The sequence below is a fragment of the Teleopsis dalmanni genome, chromosome 1, assembly GCF_002237135.1.
Source record: "Teleopsis dalmanni isolate 2A chromosome 1, ASM223713v2, whole genome shotgun sequence".
NCBI lineage: Eukaryota > Metazoa > Arthropoda > Insecta > Diptera > Diopsidae > Teleopsis > Teleopsis dalmanni.
Window position 1 is genome coordinate 193,114,680 of NC_051846.1, and position 15,690 is coordinate 193,130,369.

At 30.3% G+C, this 15,690-nt stretch overlaps 1 protein-coding gene and 1 non-coding gene across 2 annotated transcripts in view; one reads left to right on the plus strand and one right to left on the minus strand.

Annotated features, from left to right (window-relative positions):
- Positions 1-15,690, plus strand: part of LOC119670980 (rho guanine nucleotide exchange factor 10-like) — a 391,460-nt gene that overhangs the window by 287,589 nt on the left and 88,181 nt on the right. The window lies entirely within an intron of this gene.
- Positions 15,556-15,690, minus strand: LOC119673570. The gene has a single exon (XR_005252088.1). It is a non-coding gene; the product is annotated as a U4 spliceosomal RNA (small nuclear RNA).

The window sequence follows — 15,690 nt, forward strand, 5'->3', positions numbered from 1 at the left end:
CTAAACAAAACAAAAACGTAAGTTGCAAACAAAGTAATTTCTGCAATCATAATAAAAATGAAAAAATTCTAGGGACATTCATGCAAGGAACATTCATGGACATTGCGTGCAAGTCTAATGTTTAATGATTTAGAATAAATTGTATACTTAATAAATTAAATTCGTTCAAATAGTAAAAGATAAATTATATGTTCAATAAATTAAAGATATTTTCAAGCATAGTAAAAAAATATAATAATTTATTATAAAAATTTTTGAATTAGTGCATATTTAATAAAAATATGGGATTCAGCTTGAATGTTAAAATTATAATAGGGGTATTCACGAACCCGAGTAACGAGCTTTGTGACTGAGTAATGTAGTAATAGTGGAAAGCAGTTACAATAAAATAAGACAGGAAGTTGTTTGACGGATATCATTAAAATAATTATAATTTTAGAATATACCTCCAAAAGCGGTAATATTCTCTTTGTTGTTGTATTTATATATTAAAACTTAAATCTCTTAGCTCTAGATATTTATATATGGTCTATATGGGAGACCCATTTAATTAATTAATTTATTTAAAAATTAAAATAATCTAAATAAAATTTAAATTTAGATATTTTCTATATAGAAGGTGTAAAAAAAAATAACGATAATTTTGAAATTAAGTCCTTTTTATGTAATGGTTGCAGTGCTAGTAACGGTTAGTTTAACTGATAGTCTGTTGTAATGATTGTAGTGTAAAGTTTATAATTATTTATGATGAAAAATAAATCATTTCAATGATAGTTTCTTCAAAAGCCAAGGGCGAAAAACAAATCGGTCAGGATTGGTCCTATAAAATTTTTTACATCGACATTTCTTTTACTGAAATGAAATAGTTCATTACAGTTTTCGACCGACTGATTACATTTTGCGTATGTAATCACATTGTTATCGTAATCCCGTAAAAATAATTAACTTTGTTTAGCAATTGAAGAATTTTGCTTATACCACAGCTTGTAGCGAAATATAACAATACCGTAGTGTCTCGATCATCTTATTCTCCAGACATGGTACCCGTAACTTTTTTCTATTTGCCAAATTTAAAAAGATACTTAAAGTTTTTCAGCAATAGATCAGATAAAGGCAAAACCTTAGATCCACTACAACATCAGAACTAAAAATAAGTTTGAAAGTGAGATTTCCTAAATCAAAAATTATGATAACAGGTGTACATTATCAAAGATGAACTACTTTGGTAAGAATGGAATAAGTATTGAAGATTACACACTTTTAGAAGAAATCAAGATTCTTATTTTTTAATCACACCTCCTATAGTTTATACTGCAAAAGAAACTCTTATGTTGTACTATACATATAATATTTCATTTCATCGGTTTTGGATAAGGATAAGGTTGACTTGAGGTTTGAGCTATGAAAATATTTTTTTTGAATAAAAGTGATAAGTAATAAAAAATATATATAAAACTTTGCAAATGAAGCGACTAAGGAAATGATTATCGGTTTTTGTGTGTGTATGTTGCTGTCTAATTAAGCGTGATTGGCTTTGATAATATATATTGAAGCGAACTATTTGATTAAGACATAATATATAAAGTTGTTACTAAAAACTTTTGCAATAATTTGCATGCAAAATAAAAACTTAAGAGACAATGTTTTGAAAATACTTCTAACGCGTTACTAATACAAAATTTTTTTTTTCTAATTGGGTTTTTAAGATAATATATTCGTAAATCGCTATGATTAAATTTTTAATGAATTCTAATTTAGTTTTATGTTTAACTATATAGATTTTTGTCGATCCAGTTAGATGCAAAACCTCGCAGCAAATTGTAATCATTTGATTCTGCTCATTGCCATTCCTTTTATTATGTTGCAAATCTTGTTTAATCGTGTCAATTCCACATCAATATGAATCTTCCAAGTATGTATTGGGCATTCTCCTTCTCTACTACTTCGACAATAAATAATAAAATTTAATTTAATTAACTCACTTTTTGTTAAAAAAGATAGCTTCGGTTTTAAGTTAAAATATACGATACATTTGAATATTAGGATTAAAACTAATTTTATCATAAATTTAAATTCTGATTAAAATCAGTCTTATCTATAGATTAAGAGGTTGGCTGAAATAAATATAACTACATAAATATTTCACGAAGTACTACTCTCATAAATACTCTAGCACAAGTGCAAAATCATATTATAGATTACCTAAGCAAAGCTAAGATAAGAAGCTGTAAATAGCAAAAAAATTATTTCTACATTAAATTTATTTTATGTAAATATTTTTGAAGTTTAAAAAAATCCGTCATTCAACATTTTCAAAAAATTGTCTCTTCACAGTTTTTTTTAATGCAAAAAAAACTAATCAAAAAACTGTGATAAATTTTTGTCATGCCCAAATCTGTACTTACATTGACTAGACGTTGCAGGGTTGCCACATATGAATTTTCACTATGTACAATGGCGGCCACAATATGGCGTCTTTTCAGTTGCTGCTGTGAAAGACCTGGTGGCGCTGGTGGTAGTGTAGGTGTAATCAGTCGTGTATGTGCTGTGCGTGCAGTGCCATTTGCGCGACTTCCAGGCGGTATCATTAAATCAACATCAAAACGTAATGTGGATGCTGATAATGATATAGTGTCATCATCTTCATTCTATTAAGAGAAAACAATGAAAATGTTAAGAATCTATAGGAATCAATAACTAGAGTATTTAACTTACTTCTGGTACACCAGGCATTTTATATGGATTTGTTGAATTATAATTCGACATTTTCTGCGGTGAAGCATGTTGTTCATTACAAGCTGCCGCATCTGGTATATCAATACTGGACGATGATGACTGGCGACCATCACGACCACCAACATCATATTGATGTGATGAGCCACGTCTGATTGACCACCAACGCGATAAACGCCCACCAGGTGATTCACCTGGTGTTGTTATATCCTCACGCGGTGGCTGATGTGCTGTTGGCATTGTACAGGCACTTGCCCTTCTTGTCAATGTACCGTTGCTATCAGCGACACCGTTCAACGAATTGGCTGTATAGTTCGCTGAATTGTTGTTGGCTGCGTTTCCAGCGTTGGAAGAGCTCGAGCGCCATTTGTCGAAGGACAGATGCTGTTTGGCTCTATTGAAGGTGGAACGCAATTGAGAATTGCGTTGATTTGGTGCGCTTAAAGAAGTCACGTTGCGTTCGTCTTCAGTTACCGCTGCCTCCTCGTCGGAGGTATTGGCAACTGTGGCTGTTGTAGCTGTAGAGTTAAATGTGGAACTTAAGTCCTGTTCTGACTGGTCTGAGCACCAGCTATTTTCGGAGTGCAGTGTACGTGTTGAGTTGTTGTGTTCGAGACGTTTTTTTGTTGCACTATTTGTTGTTGCTGATGTGGTTGTGATAACACCACCAACGGCCGCTGAGCCGCCGTTGGTGCTAAAACTTCCGCCGGCAATTGTGCTGCCGGTAACGGCTATGGTGGCCGTATGTTCCGCTTCGTGTACTTTACCAATGCCCGCACTAGACGGGCTTCCACAACTTTTACTGTGCTGGTGGTGGTGATGATGATGGTGCTGATGTTGAAGTGTATTAACTGATGCTATGGTACTAGCGTTGGGTATTATCAGCGGATGTAAGCCGTTATAAGCAGTTCGTGAATTTTTCAATGGATCCGTGTGTAATAAAGCGGTAGCGCTATGTAATTGAGCCGTTGTTGTAGTCGTGTTGCTGTTGTTATTAGAACTCAAATGTACGGGTGCGGGTATTGGCTCGTCCCAGGATCCAGAATTCAACTTGGGTTCATCTAAAATTGAAAGAACGCAAAAAAAAAATTGTTAAAAATGTATATATTGATAAAGAGACGGTAAATTTATAATGTGGCAACACTGTTCTATAAATAAAAGTAATTTTTAACACCGTTTGGTGTCATGTTATGTGGTGAAAAATGTTTACACTTAACTTCTGCCCAAAAGGCAAAAAATCACCTAACCAAGGCGAATAGCATGACATGGTGCTTAACAATACAGAATACGAGTACCCTGAGATGGATGACAACAGAACCAATTGTTGACCAATGCCTGACAGCAAAATACAAATCAGAAGACAAGTAAATGCGCAGCTTATCACTGCCACAAACACATTAAAGACGTTAATGCCGACGTTTATCTTAAGCTGTTTCGTTTCGAAACGCTATTAAGGCCCATTAAAACGAATCGAGTAATCTTGTGGTTGTCGCAAGCGCAAAATGACAAAATAAAATTGAAATTAAAAGCAGAGAACGGAAAATAAATAATGTGAAAGAATAAGAAATTTTGCAAATTATAAACTGACATAAGAAAAAAAACTACAAATATTGGCATAGTAGAAACTGCAAATGTTCTTGAGGTATCAAACACCTACTCTGACTAGTAGCTAACGAGTGTTTTGTATGGAGCATTTCAAAGTCCAGAGTACCAAGTAGCTTTAATAAACAATAAAAAATAAAAAAAAAATATGTTTGATATAAAACAGTAATTGCAATGTAATTGTGGGCTACGTTGCGAATCATGAGTTGCCAATTTTGTTATTCAGAGCAATGATCTAATCATCAACAAGACAAAAGTAGACAATTCATGGCGGAATACGCTTCGGTTTTTAATCGAATTCAAATACTCAATGAAGTGGGCAGATTGAAACTGGCCGGTCTTAAACCTGCCACCGATGTTGAAAGCCTAACAATGGTGTTCTAATTGGCACAATCAAGGTTTAACCAACGTTGGTTTGCGTAACATTTAATACACAAATTCGAGTACTGTTCCAGTAGCTACTTAGCAGTAGTTCTTGTAGAGGTGTTGTACTCGTAATAATATTTGATTTGAATTTCAAGACATAGAATTTTAATTTAAAAAAAAATTATATTCTAAATATAGGGTGTTTTTTTAAAATGGGTTGAATTTAAAATTGAAAGACAATAAACATAATATTAATATATCATGATTTTAATTAAACAATTGTAATGAAAACAATTTAAAACTTTGGTGCTCCAATTTTTTGTAGCTTTTTCGATTGTCTTACAGCATTATACGTATGTTCACAAGGTTCATTGATGAATATATTGCATACCCATTTTCTGAACTTTTAAAGAAGCCCGCCCTAACCATGTCACCAGTATAAATAGTAAAAGCAGAGGTTCTTTCAGAAGTACAGAAAAGAATAAGAGAAGCCAATATGTAACACATATAATTTTTTTTTAAAATTCAAAATATTTATAAAAATCTTTTAGAAAGAATTTTGTTTTATTTTTATTCTGTGTTTTTAAAGATAATACATTTTACATATAGACATTCATAGATCTATAGTCCATATCATAGATTCATAGATAAATATTTTTATATATTTCATATATATCAATATAGATAGCAACTATTTTTTTTATCTTTTACTTCTTCAGTTTTTTTGGTATCTTGACTTTTATTTTCGGGTATTTACGACCGTCTAGAGGTACTATTCTATTCGAACCTTTATTTTTAAGTATTAATAATATATTCAAAAATTTTCACCGATATTTTATTTCATTTCTATTCAGTGTTATCACTAATATTTTTAATAGTTATTGTTTATTCCTTTCTATTTCTTCACATATTTTGGTGGCTCTAAGTTGGCGTTCCGACTGTTGTTCTTTCTTTAAAAAAATTTTTGTAATTAACTGAGCACTGTCTATATACGTGAGTAAAACGCATTTAATTGGGTAGTAAATTAATTTAGTAAACGATGTTGTAGATCAGGGCTGTTCATACTAGATGCGATCGTAGGTCAATACAAATTACTATTCAGATTGAAGGGCCACAGAAACAAAGAACTTTGTTGTTAGTTATTTTGGAGAAAAAATTAGTTTAGAAACATGTCGCGGGTCAAACAGACATTAGCCGCTGGCCGCATGTGACCCATATGCCGTGCGTTGGACAGCCCTGTTTTAGATTATATGTCCAAAGTATCAATATATTTTTATTCTTAGCATATAATTCACTTTTTTGTTATGTGATGCAATCAATTTGTCATATTGTCATATGTCATATTGTAGATCTTGCGATGTATCATTGTACCTTCAATCAGAATCAATATAGTGTGAGTACGAGTATTTCAAAAAATATCAAAAAAGTTATAGAACTTTGAAACTGGTTAAGTGCAACAAAAACAAAAAAAAAATTTTATTTGATTTATTTTTTTATAACGTATTTTAAACTTGTTCAATGTCTTGAGAAAATATTCGCTGAAGCTTACGTCATGTAATTTAACAAACAAATTTTACTACCAGAAATGACAAGTTCAACAAAATGAAAAAATGCTTTAAAATCCATAAAATGGCAAAACAATTGGTAAGAATTAAAAATAAAATTAATTATTGTGTATAAAGTATTTCATGTTTAAAGTGAACTTTGAGACCAACTGATAATGTGATTAGTAAGCGTGAAGCTATGATCAGCATGAAATATGGCTTTAACGAGTAACTACCGTAAAAACGTAATCCTCAAAATATCTACGAAAACTTAAAGCCATAAAAATTCAAAATTTTTCTATATGAATAAAATAGATTTCCAAAAATTTTTTAATAATTTAAAGAAAGAGCGTTACAAATTTATTTTATGCTTAATTATTTAGCAATAAAATTAAATTAAAATTAAATTCAATTGATAAATAAACAGTTTTGTCTTGGTAGATACGTCTGAGTATATATTACAATAACACGAAAATATATAAATAAATAACAAAACGTGTTACAGTTTAACAGAAATAACTTCCTGTTTGCATACTGTGCCAATTTAAGAATTTCCTGTTTTTTATCCGGTCCCAGTACTAGTACCAGTAACAGTACTAGCAGTACTGAATGCCACTCGTACACTCGTACCTACTAAAATCCGTTTCATTCATCGAAAAGCCCTTTCAGTGCCACGACAAGAATGCGTAGAACAGAACAAATGTTACAATTCAACGCCTACGTGAGACACAAGATACATTTGTAATGCAACCAAACAATGGCATTACGTTGCAATGCATTTTAAAGTGGATTTGGAGCGCCAGTAACAAGACAAGATGCAAATGTACAGCATGGAGTGGAGTATAGCTGCATGTGGGCTCGTCCTTTTCGATTTAACGTGGCTAAATTTATGCTATGCAAATGTGCTAAACTGCGACCTTTACAGTGTTCCAATGCAAACAAAAACCAGTGTTTCTAGTATTTGAAGTGCAGCGGATCCCATTACGGGACTCTTCTGGCAGAATTTTCACATTGTCGCTGTCGTAAAACAAGGAAATGAGCAAATAATTTCGCTTTTTTGTCGCTGTGCTTTATTATAACAGACCAAGTTCTTCAAGTACTAGAAGTTACGACCTATATTTATTTATTTATTGTAATTTATTGTTGCTCTACTCTATTTTGTTCTGTAACTTGTAAGCAACCTACAGTTGTTAACCATTTTGCTTCTTCAGTACGTAATAACAAGTAGTTAGGATTTAATGCGGATTATTTTCTTTTTTTGTGATGAAATGGAATTTGTTGTTGTATACACGCTTGAGAAAGATACAATTTAAAATTACTTCCTACTGACTTATAACTTGTAGTAGATATTTTTTCTTAAAAACGTCTGACATATCAGACATCATCTATTAAAAGTTATTTGTGTAAGCGTGTATATTATACAATCAGACGTTAGGAGTGAACATTTCTGTAGAAATCTATTTGGAATCAATTCATCTTTTTAGTTTTAAATGAACTTTAAGATGCTTTTCACAAAAACAGAAACAAATGAGCATTTTTGATTTCTCTAAACCTAATCACTCATGTATTTGCATACTTGTTCTACGTATCTGTCATTTGTTATTCCCTTCTGTATGGTAGGGAAGTCGCTTTTGTTTTCTATATCTGCACAATTCGTATCGTTTGTTTGGCATCCGAAACTGACATGATTAATCGATTTTGTTCCTTTTTTCGCAACGCCTGATTTGATCTTATTTAATTTGTTTACATGTTTGTAAAGATACAGAGATACAAGTCCAAAATCCTAACAAAAAATTATGTGCGCAGAAAATAAAAGAGATTTTTATGTTAAAATTTATTTTTATTATAGCAAGCAAAAAAATTTGTATTTTTGGCATATTAATTTAGGCCAATGGTTGATAAATGTGTGTCATATGTCTTTAAGGATTTAATTCAGTCAGAATATGTTAAAGAAAATTAAATTTAAAAAAGAAGTTTAATATGATTTTCTTTAAACAAGGACTTATTGGTAATAGAATTAGTGCGAATATGGTTTAAAAAAAATTTGAAGTACTAATTGTTTTCATTATTGAAAATAAAACCCTAAATGAATTTGAATTTATTAAGTTAGACGCTTTTATAGTTCTTTTTCGAATAATATTGATATCCAGTTAAAAGTTCTTTATATCCTAAATATAGATCCTATGACAAGCTCCATATACTTGACTGTAACAATCAGTTGACCTTAATATGAATTCCGCGACATGTTGAAATCGAAAACAATAAAGTGGCAGACAAACTTGCAAGAAGAGGCGCGGCTTCAATAGGAGTTTCTGCGGTCTAGGCAAAGAAACCCTATCCCTAGCAGAGGAAAAGGAAAGAGAACTCTGTCGGGAAGGGCGATCAAGATTATTGCAATTTAAAATACTTTTAGGAAATTGAACCTAAAACGCTTCTATAGAACAAACAAAGAATAACTTAAGAATAACGGCATTACTAACCGGTCACTGTAGATTGAATAATTACTTAACAAAGTCAGCAATCGGATCCACACTTAGATTATAGATACTGTAGATAAGAGAGAGAAATCACAAACCATGTGCTGGTGGATAGTCCATCACTGATGCACAAGCGAAAGAAAAACATAGGAGGGTATAAAACATAAGGATTCAAGACTAGGAAAGATGGACTCTATACTGCTTTTCCTTAAGGAAATTGAATTTGGTGAAACACTCTAATCCGACTAAGGGTCACAATAAATCTTTTAGATCGCAGTGTACTATATTTTTTTCTAATAATAATTATAAATAAAGATTCTGATATCTTATTATATTAGATTGTATAAATATGCTTTATATTATATACATCAATACCATAGTACTCAATTTTAAATGAATATTATACGCAATTGTTGACTTCAATATATTTTAAAATATTAAATATTTTTGAACACCTCGCTTTAATAGTTCAGTAATATAAGAATTTTTTATATTTATTAAAAATTTTTAAAGCTATAAAACTCTTATGGAAAATAGTCATTATTTTCCTTTGTGAAAATTCTTCATGCTTTAGTTTGTTTTTCACGCTGACTTGAAATAAGTATCTTCTGCATGTTATGTGCAAAATATTCTATTATTTGCGAATATTTCTTAAATAATAAAAAAATAAGATGCAAAATTTTTTATATATTTCAAAAGAAAAAATGAGTAAACTTTTTAAGTATCCATGAATGCCAGCTCCTTTTTTATAGTTATAATAGAACGGAAGCGTAAATGAAAATTTCTTAAATGTCAAACTAACTTTATCAAGCAAAAGATAAATCATAAAAAATAATAAAAATAAAATAGATATGTTTAAAAAAATCAAATAAAGCATATCTTTCATTTGCAGTTCAGCACCTTAAGTGTAGACTTAAAAAAAAATATTGGCAAAAATATTTGTTGTTAAATTGAAAAATAAAGTCTAAACACTTAAATTTGCTCAACTTTGCCTTTTGCTAAGTTTTCTTCATGTTGACCACAAAATGGCTTTGATTAATTGTTAATTTGACCAACAAAAGTGGGCGTAAATGCACAAGAGAAGTAGGCGTTTAATTTAGTGAAAAATCTATAAAGAAACTTAAGAGCATTGTTTGCGGCATTTAAAGCTGAAGTCGGTCGTTGTGTATCTGGATCAAAAAGGATTATGGCTATAACCAAGCACCTATGAGTCAGGCAATGGCGGCTTAGTTGAAAGGAAGCTGCACGCTACCAGAAATATTTTCATACAACATTTTCATTGTTTTTTTTGTTTTGGTTTTAGTAGACTTATGTGTTAATGGCAAACGCTTAAAGGGATTTACTTTATAAGAAGCTTTATTTTACACTTATAAGCCAATTAAATATATGATATATAAGTGCACGAATTGAATTAATTGAAATAAATTAATTTTAGCAAAATTGCGTGCTTTATCAACATTAAAGCAATAATGAGCACTTGGTGTCAGATATCAATAACCGATGTGTTAAAATTGTATATCATATATTGACGGTCATTACTTTCGCCATATAAGCAAATATTTTTCTGTTTACCATTAAGTTTTATTTTACATTTTAATACACATTTTTTGCTGTTTTGTATTCTTGTTAACTTAATTATCTTCAGTAATTAATACCAGAACTGTGTTGCTGTACATGTCAACACATCGAACTGCTGTTTTTGTACTGATAACACACAACTTACAACTGTTAGCGCAAACTTAAGCTATAAATTTTAATTAACTGCAGTCATGGATCAGCTTACACTCTGATTTAATTAACGCAGGCAAGTTGCGTCGCCTCAGCATTCTGGGCACTAACAGTGCAAAATTGAAATTTACAGAATATCGCTTCAAATTCAATTCCAGTGATTGGATTTTACATGAATTTTAATTACTTCGAGTGGTAGGAATGGGCATAATTGAATTTATCTTTGAGTGTCAAAAGCTGTCTTTGTGAGCATCAAATGCGGGTACAGTTATAAATATTATATCTCAACATCACTTTAAACTAAATACGCAAAACCTTAAAAGTTATTAAAAAATACCAAATATTAATGGTAGTTCTATCACTTTCCATCACATCAATCAATTTCTATGTCTTTGTTCGAGGCTATACACGAAGCGGTTCCATTATCTAGGAGACCATTTCTTCACTGTCTAAGCAGAGTTGGCGCAAGTTAATTAATCACATTCTCTTAATTTCATCTGGAATTTCAAATGATTTAACAAGGATAACATTTAGAACCATATTGGAGATAATGGTTAGTATGACTTGTTTCCTACTCCTGACTTAGAGAGCATGACAAAGAGCAGTAGTTGCTTTCGAGTACAAGTGTTGATCAACACATTCTGCTCAAACTTAATCTTACTCCATGGATTTTCCATTAATGGGGAATGAATATTCAAAAAATGCGTCACAAATCCTTTTATTTGTGAATTTAAAAAGAGCATTAAATATATTAACTTCTAAGTGGGTTGTGTATTAACTTTTATATATATATATATATATGATTATAATATATCATATGATTACGTTAAAAAGTATTTTAAATGACAACTAAACCATAGAGCTTAGTCATTAAGTTTAGCCATTAAGCGGCTTCATATTTATAAAATACTAGACTCTTAAGCGGTTAAAGAATACAAAGTACTAAATGATAAAGTTAAAACTACTATTCGGATTGCACTGGAACTAAAAAATGATACACAAAAATGTTTTAAGAATTTGCACTGCCACAAAAAAAAAGACGAAGATATAAAAGTTTTAGACGTGGTTCAAAGCTTCATCTGCTAATAGGTCTACGTGTAGCTTACTATTAGCCAGAGTAAACCTACGTAAAGATCTTACTTCATCTATGAACGCAAGAAACTAATAGATCTATATCTTATTTAAAGTCAGCTGGAGTAACATAACCTAATCAAATATTATTTGAAAAAAAATAACTTTATAATAAATAAAACTGATGCTGTTAACTGGCATTGCGTCAGTTTTCTATACAACATTTTTGGTATTGTTAGTTAGCTTTTCCAGTGCTAGTTTCTTTTTTGTTTTGCAACATTTTTCGTGCTTTTTTAAGTGCTGTTAATTGACACTTACTCGTTTTTGGCATTGTTTTTGTTTTAGTATTTTTGGTAAACCAAGTAATCTTCAGTAAACTTTGGTTTGTATATATGTAATCTTTTCTTTACTCCATTTTCTTTACGTTGTGAAAATTGTTTTCATTTACGATTTTAAAATTTATTTTTTTGTTTACTCGGTATTCTTACCAAGTTCATTAAAGATTTGATTGAATTTTATTAATTCATACATTAAACTGAGTTTGAGCATTCAAGGCATTTTAATTAACTATTTTTCGATTTAAGATATATCCTTACTATGACGCAATCATTCGATATAATATAGTGTATGCTTTATATAATATCTCATTATATTTGTTATTAAGCTTTGTTAGATCAAGGTAGTTGCCAATATTTTTTGTGTATTGGTAACTCTGCTTGCTTGGTTACTTTTCTGCCGTCAGAGTTGAGTACTATATAGTTTTGATTGAATATTTATTTTACGAAGTAGAATTTTTTTTAATTTAATTTTTATTTCGCAAAAAATATTTTATTTTACTTATATATTTTAATTAACTTCATTCGATTTTATAATATTTTTCTTATAATTAATTCAGTATTATTTTATTATTTTTTAAAATTATTTTCCTAGTGCATTTTGTATGAGCTTAACTTACTGAACACCCACATCCAAAAATGGAAGATGGCACTAAAATAAATTTTAAAAATACTTGAAATCAATTGCGAAACACTTCAAAGAGTTGGTAGATAAATGAAGTAGAAAACCGAAATTGTAATTTTATTCCCTTGTCAGTTTTAATTAGTCTTTCTATGACTGATGATACTTGCTGCAGGCCTACTACGTCTGTCAGTAGTTGGCAGAAGAACAAAAGTAATTAACAAGTATTCAAACTGGCTTATACTCGCATCTCATTTGTCTTTGTTTCGGCAATGAAAAAAAAATATCAATGATTTAAAACTTAATATTAGCATCCTAATTACATTGTTACCCACAACAAAATTAGCAAACATTAGCATATTCTTCTTATTTAACGAAAAGAATAAAAAAACAAAATAACAGATAAACGAGAGATTGTTGTTGTTGGTGGTGATTTTGCCATTATTGCTGATGCTGCTAATACAATAGTTGCCGATATTGCCGCTGCTGCTGATGCTGCTGCAATAAGTTAATGATACTCATTAATCTTACCACACAATTGCCAATCGAATTTACGTTTCCAGCCTGGACGAATCAAAAAAGAAAAATATTGGCAAAAAAGCAGAAGGTTGTTAGCTGAAGCAAAGGCTGCAGATACTTTTGGAGCTCTTGACAAAATGGTTCTTAACAATACTCAACGCTGAGTAGTGAGTCATGCCAAATGAAAAACAATTTATTTCACAAAATTTTGTGTATCTCACTTACAAAGTTGCTGTCGGTTTGTCTGTCTGTCTGTCTGTATGTTTATATGTCTATCTGTCTGTCAGTTGCTGAGTTGTAAATTTAGTTGTGGCAGGCTGATGTGGTTGCCATTGTAGCTGATTTGGTTGAATCTTTATTATTATTAATGTACCACTATTTTGTATGCAATCATATGCATACTGATTAAGATACAAAAGTAATTTATGCATTAAAAATATTTCTGCTGTTGCATGCCACTCTACCACCGAGTCAAGAGAGAGAGCAAATAATGCATTTTCTTTTTTTTTATAATTTTTTTTGGGACTGCATGGCGTATGATTAATGGAAATTGCATGTTTCAAAAATTACATAATTTACGCAACTTATTAAAAAGTTGCGAATTTTTTTGTTGTTAATTTTAATGCAAACGTAAAATTTTCAGTAAAGATAAAACTTTTTAAGCAATTAATTTTATTTAAATTTTTTAGATTTTTTTTTTTCGCTAGAACTTTATTTGCTTGCCATCACAATACTTTTTGGCGAAAAATTATGGTAGCATTTTTAATGTGCAAAAGTGCAATGGTAAAAGTTTACGCTAACAGTTTAATAAACTTTAATGGTACATAAATTTAACTTAATCTGCTCTTCTTACTGTTGGGAAAAAACAGGAAAAATTGTTGCTGAAAAATTTTATAAAAGAATTTTTTGGAGCTTGAAAATGTCGTTTTACGCAAACTTAACGCAGGAAATCGCTGAATATACGCCATCGCCATTTGTGATAATGGTTGAATTTATTATGCCGTGCTCGGTTGGCTTTATATTGCCAGGCTCATATATGAAATATTTACATATTAAACTTAAATTCCTTAAGGAAATATTTAACTTTTATGGAAAACATAAACTCACAGAGCAAAAATATAAATAGCGTTATGGATTTGCTTATATCCCATATAAACGTTTATTTATTCATGTATATACATATATACATATATATGTAGCATAAAGTTTGTAATATACCTAATACATGACATATCATCCTCTATAAAGACAATTACAGATATGTCCTTCTGCTGTCTTTTGCTTTGACAGCGCTTGTCACCTTGAAAAGGGAAATCTAAACAGAGAAATTGAGGCTAATTAAGCTCAGAGCCATGCGACTAAAATAAAATTCAATAATGAAATAACTTTATGTTACAAAGGGAAAATTCTAATACGAGTAAATACCTTAAACCATTCCGAAAATGTAAATGTAATTTTAATTATCTTTAGTAAAGGTGACGTCACTTGTTGCCATGTTATACCCGCTCTATTATTATTTTGAACGACTAAGTATCATATACATAAAAAGCTTTAATTCGTGATGTTGTTGTTTTATTAAATTTAATATGTCAATAATGTTAAATTTAATTTTTATAAAATTTGTAAAATTTATATTTACTGTACTATAATCTTCCTAAAAAAATAATGTTATTAAAGTCGATCCATTGGTATTAATGATGCCAATCCGTAGTGACCCACAGACCGGTATTTGCTAATCTTTTCTCAAACTTATTTTTGTTAATATTATCATTTCAGAAACTTTATAGCCTTGTCTTGACTGTTTCATACAGTAATTGAAATAACAAAAGTGTTTGCAAATAACAAAAGTGACTAAGTTTAGTACAAACAGGAAATAAAGCCACACAGTAGAAGTTTTGCGCGTATTTGTATATAAATTGAGTTTTTTAATATATCTCATTCCTGAAGCAGTTATAAAATTCAGATATTCAAATATTATATATATATAACAAATGTTTCTTTCATAATAGTCATCGTATATATTATAATGCCATATTAATGATGCTAACTACATAATAAATCTATTTATTTCTCCCCATATCTGTCGACGCCCAATAATATATATCAAAATAAATACTTGTTTAGCCACTAGCATTGGGTACATAATTTGTGTATATCCTAGCTAAATCGAATGTTAAAATACAGTGTATTAATCTTTGATAAAGGAAGCCATAATAGCTAATTGCATACTAATAGAAGAAAACTAATTTCATATGTTTCTTATAAACAATGAGTTTCGATGAGAAAAAGCACACACCATGTAGATCTAGATACGGCTACTCTACTAAATCAAATTCAACTTTTTTTTGAAACCTATCATCTATATAGAGAGATATCGCTTTATGTATACAAAAATATTGTTCTCTATTGAAAACAAAATTTTATATATTTTAAAAAAGAAATTTCTTTTTTCAAAAATTAATTTGTTTATAAAATTACGGTTATTGCAGTCTATAATATTATTTACAATAATGTTATTAACTTTTAATGCTACTAATATTGTGAATGTATACATTCTAACCCTTACGGGTTTCCAAAAATTGCTGTAGAGGATGTAATTAACGTCCCCACAACGGAGTATTGGTTTAAGTTTTCAACCAGCAATAATCGCACCTCAGTAGAACTTCATTGGTCACGATATCGCCACCGCGCAA